Below are 10,113 nucleotides of genomic sequence, written 5' to 3' on the forward strand. Positions count from 1 at the left end.
TGAATTATTAACTTATTAATTAATACTGAACCGCATTTATTAGACTTAACATTGAATGCATACTTGGACCAAGGGCATTATTTCCTCAGTCTCCCACTTGTCCTTAGGGACAAGTGTGCATTTCCTAATTCCTTTGTCGCTCGATGCGTGCTCTTGAACATAAGGTAAGAGCTGTCATCCTTATTATGTCCAGAGGTGTTTCTCGGTTTCAGAGTTCAACTGATCAAATAAGCAGATAATCATAGCCTATGATTCATCTGAGCACGGCCATGCATTTCACAGTTTCTAGCTCTCCGAGTGGCCTTGTACAACTTTTAAGCATCTCATCCCGATTTATGGGAGGAAAATCCCAATCTTGCGATCTTGAGATTAGACTTCGTTTGATAGGTGATTACCTGAGCGTTGCCTTTATAGCCTCCTTTTACGGTGCGACGGTTGGTCAACGTCAAAGCAACCAGTTCTCAAACAAGTAATCTCAAATCACTCAGGTATTGAGGATTTAGTGTCTAATAATTTTAATGAAATTTACTTATGACAGATTTTCATCTCTTACAGTAAAGTTTCATAGGTCTGTCTGATACTAGTCTTCCCAAAGTAAGTATCTATGCAAATGATTATGACATTGCCATGTCCACATAGTTCAAGAAACAGAACTACTAGTCATCTTGCATTCTAGTCGTCTAACATTTTCTATGCGTCTAATTTTATAGAAAACTCCGACCAGGGACCATTCTCAACCTTTGACATTCAAGTTTACTTGATAGACATTTCTTAGTCACAGGACTGGTCCTGACAGTCTATCTTGAATATTTCGTCAAATTGAAGGGATTCATAATTTAATACTAAACCAAGATTAAATGGAATATGAAAATACATTTCATATATGATAAATGTTCAACCCCAATGTTTTACAACCATGGGCCTCAAACCCATCTTTAAAACAGTTCATGGAATTCAAAGCTATGCTTTATTTCCAGTGCCACAATGTGAGTGTTGTTTCTCACTTGTTGCATAGGTTTAGTTATCATGCTTTGCCAATCTTAATATCCTTTTCATCGAATGTTCTTCGAGATAGATGATAAGATCTTTTGAGTATGTTTATTTTTTGATCTAGTCTTTTCTTGCTTCAGGAGTGGTTCTACGCATTTTTCAATGAAGAACCATCAAGCCAGCAGACATGTGATCTACCCAAGTTCAGTGAAGAATTCATTAACATAAACAACCCTATTTTATTGCTTCTTAGGCAATAAGTACTTTTACTTCAACTTTATAGGTTTCTATTGATGCTTTGTTTGGATTTGCTTATCCAAGCAGTTCATAGATATGTGGAAGACTTTCCAGCTGTATCTTAGAATATAGAAATTAATATTTAATTTCCCACGCAACAACTCATGGTCTCTAATCCATATTGCCATTTCAAAACACGATGCTCGATCTATAGCTCGTCCTTATCAATGGTTAACTCCAAAGGGTCTTGCTTGATCCTTTGCCAGTGTTTATGCGTGTAGCATCTATATTTAGCATATCTTTATTTCCTTGAATCAAGAACTATTCCTATGTACCTTTTCAAGTAGCATAAGTTTTTCTTGATCTCAATCTAGTTAATCTTTACTTAGATCAATAGAGATTGGTATATGTTCGTCATGCCTAAAGTCATACGATACGTTTTTGGCGATCCTCATATTATATTGTACATGATAAATTCTTTTGCATAATAATTACCAATTGAATTCTATTGATGTAACTTTAGCTCATCTAGTTTCAGTAGATACTAAATCCAGCTAAATTCTTTGACATATAATATAGGTTAAGAATCTTACTTAGATCCTTTGATGTTTAACTTAGTAAATGCTTATACATAGTTCAAACATTCTTTACTTAGATTTATTCACATGGGTCGAATATCTCCAATGGAGTCTTTCGTGTTTGATTTAGTAAATGCCATTACTTAATCCAAAACATTAATATAAGATCTTTGTAAATAGATCTTAATACCCAGTATGTACTAAGTTTTGCCTTGGTCCATCATTGATGAATAATTTCAAATCTAAGTCATTAGCAATTGAATGTTATTTCACAATAGAGAGATATGTGTGTGATACACACAGGACCAATTAAGTTTTTATGTACTCCCACTAAACTTCTTATATATCTATAAGAATCATGTACATTTTATGAAACTAAAATACTTATTAGCTTCACTAAAATACATTTCTAATTCCCAATTGCTTGCTTAAATCTGTACTTAGATTTCATAAGCTAGCTTTCCTTTTCAAGTATTTATTTGGATCCACAAATCCTATGACATACCATGTACATAGTTTATTCCAACATTTTATTGAGGAATTGTTTTGTCATCCAATTGCCATATGTACCAATATGCAATCATTGCTTGATTTATAGACTTGAGCATTACGATTATGCATGAGGTTTCAACACAATCCACGCCGTGAATTTGCTTGTAACCTTTAGCAACTAATCTAGCTTTGTGTGTGAACACAATTTCATGTTTGATGGTTTTTATCTTTAAAACCAATTTGCAACCAATAGGTGTGAAACTATTCTTGCAAATCAACAAAATTTCAATTTTGTCATCAAAACATTGAGTATGTTTTATGGCCTCTAACCATTTAAAACATATGAGTCTATATATGGCCTCTAACCATTTTAGGGAATCTAGGTTTCGTCATAGCTTTCTTACAGGTCACAAACTCATTAATCTACATGATAATAGTTTGACTGCAATTTGTAGGTTTCTTCACTATATATTTAATAGAAGAATTGCATAGTTTCAGTGACCTGAACTCCATGTTTCTTCACTATCTAATAGAAGAATCTCATAGTTTCAGTGATTTGAACTCTATGCCGACTTGGGTATAGAACATCAAAGAATAGAATATCAATAGTCACTTGAAAGTCCTTTGAATATTCTGTTCCCCTTGAAGCACTTGTAAAGTCTTCTAAGAGATGTCTATTCTTTAAAGCCACTTCTAAAGTCCTTAAGAATAAGTGTTCGGATTTTCTGAAAAACTTCGAAAAGCCTCCGGAATGTCCGTTTAGGTTTGTTGTTCGCCTCGAAAACTTTCGACGTCTATTTTCTCCCACTTGTCATTTTGGAAACGAATCTCCAAAAGGACATTATTTCGAGCAAACAAACATTATGTTCTCAAAATTCGTAGTAGAAACAATACCCTTGTGTCACATTTGAATAAATCACAATGAAACATATATCTATACTTGGGCCTTAGTTTGTCGAATGACAAACACTAAGCTCCCACTGAGTTTTGCAACTCTCTAGATATATTTTATGAAAAGTTGTTCTGAAATTACTTTTCAATAGCTTTGACGGATTTGGTTTAGTTTGGTGGTAGTTGAGCATTTTGTTTTAGAAATTATAGGAAAAGTCTTTATGATTCATCATTGATCCAATCAAGTACTAATTGACTTCGATCATTCCAACTCAGATATGCCATATCTTATGGAACTAGATCGTGAAATTACAACACACAATCATTGATGATCATTCTTGGCAAAGTAATCAACAACGTGATCTAACCTAGATCTTTATGATTTCTTGCCAAGTGGATTTTATACTTCTGAATCTTTGAAATAGCCAAACAGATTCAACTTATACCACATTTGAGTAAATAAACCTATATTCACTCAAATCCATGTGAAATAATAAAGTCATAAAATCTTTCTTTAGCTTTGAACTCTATTGTCTAGGCGTTCTAACAATAGTTCATATCTTTTGTTACTTCCAACAAGTAAGACTAGTTGTCTTAAATTGATCTAGAAATCAATCAACTTTCAAAAGTCCATCAAAATAGAGCTTTTGAATGTTAACTTGTTGATATGGTCTAAGCAACAATGCTAAAGGTTAGTGGAACTCAAATCAAGAGATTGATTTGAACCTAGTAAATTTTTATTGTTAAAGAGTTGTTTGTTTTAATCAAGCATATTGACTCAACCCGTAAATGACCATTTCATTTAAATAAACAAACAAACATTGTTTTCGTTCTTCTGAATGTGAGTTTTCTGTGTTTGAAGCAGAAATTTAGGTATGCTGATTATGGAACAAAATAGCCATTAAGTTCCAGCTTTGAAAGGTCTTAAAACAAACTAGATGACCCTACAACTAATGTAGCATTGCCATGCTTCATTTCCTGCTTGTAGGTCATTAGTGTATCCTAGCTTCCATTGTTTGAGTTATTACCGAAGTAAGAACCTCAAGCGGTATATGATACCAAGGAAGTTTGATTGCTAGGTCACTTCTCTTTAAACATAAACTTATAGGTAGAAACGGAATTGCAAATTCCTTTTCACTTGTTCCTTGTTTTCCTATTTCTTGTACCCTTTCTAATAGCCTTAAGAATTAAATGCTTTAGTGTTGACTTTTATACTTTGTTTAGACACGTCCAAATGTCATTCCAACAAAGTTCTTACCATTTTATTTATGTGGAATATTTGCTTCAACTAGATGATCTTACCAGAAGCTTCTAAAGTTCTCTAAGCATCGATCTATTCGAATGTCTAGGGACTAGACTCATTCGAGAATTAAATGGAAAAAGATATTAGGTTGTTAACCATTGGTAAAGCTGAGCGTTTAAATTCAATGCTTTGTGATCTCGAAACTACATTGTATTTTGAATTCACAAGCACCAATCGGTTTGCCATTCGACTTTGATATTCGAAAACAACCATAAAATTCGCTATAAGAAACGTACATTTTAAATTGCTCACTTTCTCTCATTTCCGTGAATCGTTCTTGGATTCACTACCAATCGAGGAAATTTATTGTTACCTTTCTAAAAGGATTTACTGCAGTACAAGATATTTAATTATAAACCATAATTAAAACATACATTGAAGCAGGCAAAGTCTAAACATTTATCATGAGTAATAACTTGAAAATTAAAGCAATCATGCAATTTAAACAAGTTATTGGAATTTTATTCGAATTTATTGTTCCGGCAGGTGTGAATAAAATGATTCCAAGACCCTAAAATCCATTGAAGAATTAAGCACAGTTTGTCGACTCAATCCTAAAACATCTTAGGCAAGCAAAAACCTTTTGCTAATAGTCTAGAAACTATTCTTGTTTGATAGGCACGTCTAAGAACTTATTAGGTAAACCTATCGATTTTGCCACGACATAAAAGGACTCCTTACTTATATCGTTGAGTTTCACCAAAACTAACGTGTACTCACAATTATTTGTGTACCTTGCCCCTTTAGGACCAATAAGTAACACCTCGCTGAGCGAAAACTATTACTAGATTGATGTAAAGGATATCCAAGCAAGTGTATATTTTGGCATGGCACCTTTTAACTCAATTTTTAAGTTTGGAACTTAAGGCTCTTACTATGTTGGTTAGATTTTAAGTGAACTAAAATCCTTAATCATGCAACATAATCAAGCCACAATCTCATGCATAATTAAGACATATTTAAAGCAATAAATAACTTAAAGCATGCATAAGATAAATGTGATCTAGTATGGCCCGACTTCATCTTGAAGCTTCAACTTCAAAGTCCGTCTTGAAAATCTCCGTGGGAGGCACCATTTTCTTCAAATAGGATAAGCTATAATTAAACTAATTACAACTATTTGATGGTACGCAGACCATATTTGAATTGAAAAACAATTTTGGTACTTTAGACCAATTACATTCAAATTAATGGTACGCAGACCATATTTTCTATCCTATTTGGGCCATACTAGTCACTTCATAACCTGCAAAACAGTACATATACAATATATACCATTCACCCATTCATTATCATGAATGGCCCACATAGCTGGTTAGTAAAACACGTTATGCATCACATAAATATTTGCAGCAATTAATCAAGGGCACCAATAATCTACAAATTATTCAGTCCTTATTAATTCTAATCAAGTTGTTTTAACCTTAAGGATTTGTAGACCTAATCAAGAGTTTATGACTAAAAGGGCTCCCACTTAAACCAATAAATTCATATGCTTTACTAATTTTAAACATAAAAATGTATTTCTAGTATAACCGGAAACATACAAATTTAATTAAAATTTAAAGCTCATATAAATTTATAATTGAATCCGCTTATTTAATTTATTTTTCAGTCGTATTTAAATTAATTCATGATTTTAATTTTAGTAAAATAATTAGAATAAATGAAATTTATTATAATTATAATATTCAAAATTAAAATCCAAGAAAACAATTTAAATTATTAATTTTAAAATTAATTAAAATTACATGAACTGAAAATTTCAAATTAAAATTTAAAACTCGACAATCGTGACATGACGAGCACTTGGGCTTGCGCCCAAGCCCCGTCGAGTGCACGACCCTCGATGTCCATGGCACAACGTCGCAGCAGCCACGCGCAAGGCAGCAAGACAAGCCACGCTTGCGCGCAGCCTGCCTGCCCATAGCATCGCAGCAGCTATGATGCTCCTCGCTCGCTCGCTCGCTCGATCGCTCGCTCGAGGCCACGCGTTGTGGTGCGCAGAGCAGCGATCGCTGGGCGACCAGCTCTCGCTCGCTCGCGCGCCCACAACGTGCCATGGCTTCGCCCATCGCCCATCGCGCACAGCGCTCGACACAAGGCAGGGCTGCTGCCTTGTGCTCGCGCGCCATCGCCTTGCTCGCTGCATTCGTACCGCGTGGGCGACGAGCTCCCTTGCTCGTCGTCACACGCCCGCACTATACAACACCCCTTAAGGGTAACACGTAGCGTCCATTGCTTTGTGCGTGCAAGTTATATGAGCGAATCGCATAAAAATAAAAAAATTTATTTTCAAAATTAATGACAAATTAATAAATCATATTAATTTCATAATTTTAGGGCGAAAAATCGAAAATTTATTAATTAATTGGTTTCCGATTAACATGGATTCAAGTCTAGGTCATAAAAATTTAAAATTTAACACAAATTTACAATTTTTATGGTGGTTTTTAATCATAGGTATCTAATTAAATTATTAACTAATTATGAAAATCAAATTAATTCTAAATTATTCCAATTTTCAACAAATTAATCATAATTACAAATTAGATTGCATAATTAACAAGGCTAGGCATTCAAACTTGTTAAACATATACAGTAGGTCAATTAAAAATTCAAGATTTATCAACAAGAATCGCAAATATTTAATTTAACATCTTAAATTTACGAAATTTTGCGTTCGAAAAACTAAAACCTCCGAAACGTCATAGTTAGGCTTCGAATTTGAGAATTCTGGGTTCGGCCGAAAAATATTAATTTTGTCAAAATTTTAGAATGCCTTTTACATGCGGACTTGACACAAAAATCACTCGATTTGGATGAGGAACGAAGAAACTGCCGAAAAACTGCGTACATATAATTAAATAAACGCAATTTGCAATTAATTAACAATTACGAAAATTAATCACCCCTTTTAATTCTTGCAAATTTGTAATATTTAACCATGTTTATGCAATTTAGATTATGAAAATAATAAGAGGCTCTGATACCACTGTTAGGTTATGATACATATGACAATATATAAATCATGCGGAAAAACCATAAAGCCAGGAAAGCATATTATTTACACATAATTATTTAGCATAGTATAGATGCATACACTTTGTAGCGTGCCTTCCCTAGCTGCGCCCGAACCGAACAAGAACAAGTCTTTAGGACTCCAAGTGTCGTCCCTCCGTAGATAGTCCACAGTACGTCCGGATCCGCCTCAAGATTGACCAACTAGAATCGCCCGTAAGGTGCTTAGGAATTTACGGCTATTATTGTGCAAGAGTTTGGCTGAATTTTCTTTCAAAACTTACTCTTTTGAATACTTCAATCGTGTTTATAAATTATGAGCCTAGGCCCTTATTTATAGAGGTTTGGAAAGGGAATTGGAATCCTAGTAGGATACGGTTTAATTAAACTTAGAATCCTACAAGGACTCTCATTAATTAAATAATCCTAATAGGAATAGCAATTTAATCACACACCAAATCCTAATAGATTTAGGAATTGTGCATGGACACAAACACACACGAACGGAGCCACGAGGGCGCCCGCACGCGTGCGCTCGGCCCACGCAGCCCACGCTGGGCAGCCTTGCCTTGGTGCGCTGGGCCTGCCTTGCGGTGGGCCTGGCGCTGCCTTGGGCTGGGCGTTGGCGCGCGTCCTTGCTTGCTGGGCGATGGCCTGGCTTCGCGCTGGGCCTTCGTCCGGCAGGCCTCGTTCGATGCTTATTCGTACGATACGCTTCCGATTAAATTTCCGGTTCCGGAATTCATTTCTGATACGAACAATATTTAATATTTCCGATTCCGGAATCAATTTCCGTTTCGAACAAATATTTAATATTTCCGTTTCCAGAATTATTTTCCGATTCCGATAATATTTCCGATTCTGACAATATTTTCGTTTCCGGCAATATTTTCGATTCCGGCAATATTTCCATTTCCGATAATATTTTCCGATACGTACCATGTTTCCGTTTCCGGCAACATCTACGACTTGGATAATATTTATATTTCCGATACGATCCATATTTCCGTTTCCGGCAATATCATCGTTTCTGGAGTATTCATTTCTTGCTTGTGACGGTCTCAGCTCCCACTGAAACCAAGATCCGTCGATTCCGAATATCCATAGATAGAGTATTTAATGCCATTAAATACTTGATCCGTTTACGTACTATTTGTGTGACCCTACGGGTTCAGTCAAGAGTAAGCTGTGGGTTAATATCATTAATTCCATTTGAACTGAAGCGGCCTCTAGCTAGGCATTCAGCTCACTTGATCTCACTGAATTATTAACTTGTTAATTAATACTGAACCGCATTTATTAGACTTAACATTGAATGCATACTTGGACCAAGGGCATTATTTCCTTCAGTCTCCCACTTGTCCTCAGGGACAAGTGTGCATTTCCTAATTCCTTTGTCGCTCGATGCTTGCTCTTGAACATAAGGTAAGAGATGTCATCCTTATTATGTCCAGAGGTGTTTCTCGGTTTCAGAGTTCAACTGATCAAATAAGCAGGTAATCATATCCTATGATTCATCTGAGCACGGCCATGCATTTCATAGTTTCTAGCTCTCCGAGTGGCCTTGTACAACTTTTAAGCATCTCATCCCGATTTATGGGAGGACAATCCCAATCTTGCGATCTTGAGATTAGACTTCGTTTGATAGGTGATTACCTGAGCGTTGCCTTTATAGCCTCCTTTTACGGTGCGACGGTTGGTCAACGTCAAAGCAACCAGTTCTCAAACAAGTAATCTCAAATCACTCAGGTATTGAGGATTTAGTGTCTAATAATTTTAATGAAATTTACTTATGACAGATTTTCATCTCTTACAGTAAAGTTTCATAGGTCTGTCTGATACTAGTCTTCCCAAAGTAAGTATCTATGCAAATGATTATGACATTGCCATGTCCACATAGTTCAAGAAACAGAACTACTAGTCATCTTGCATTCTAGTCGTCTAACGTTTTCTATGCGTCTAATTTTATAGAAAACTCCGACCAGGGACCATTCTCAACCTTTGACATTCAAGTTCACTTGATAGACATTTCTTAGTCACAGGACTGGTCCTGACAGTCTATCTTGAATATTTCGTCAAATTGAAGGGACTCATAATTTAATACTAAACCAAGATTAAATGGAATATGAAAATACATTTCATATATGATAAATGTTCAACCCCAATGTTTTACAACCATGGGCCTCAAACCCATCTTTAAAACAGTTCATGGAATTCAAAGCTATGCTTGATTTCCAGTGCCACAATGTGAGTGGTGTTTCTCACTTGTTGCATACGTTTAGTTATCATGCTTTGCCAATCTTAATATCCTTTTCATCGAATGTTCTTCGAGATAGATGATAAGATCTTTTGAGTATGTTTATTTTGTGATCTAGTCTTTTCTTGCTTCAGGAGTGGTTCTACGCATTTTTCAATGAAGAACCATCAAGCCAGCAGACATGTGATCTACCCAAGTCCAGTGAAGAATTCTTTAACATAAACAACCCTGTTTTATTGCTTCTTAGGCAATAAGTACTTTTACTTCAACTTTATAGGTTGCTAGTGATGCTTTGTTTGGATTTGCTTATCCAAGCAGTTCATAGATATGTGGAAGACTTTCCA

The sequence above is a fragment of the Spinacia oleracea genome, chromosome 2, assembly GCF_020520425.1.
Source record: "Spinacia oleracea cultivar Varoflay chromosome 2, BTI_SOV_V1, whole genome shotgun sequence".
NCBI lineage: Eukaryota > Viridiplantae > Streptophyta > Magnoliopsida > Caryophyllales > Amaranthaceae > Spinacia > Spinacia oleracea.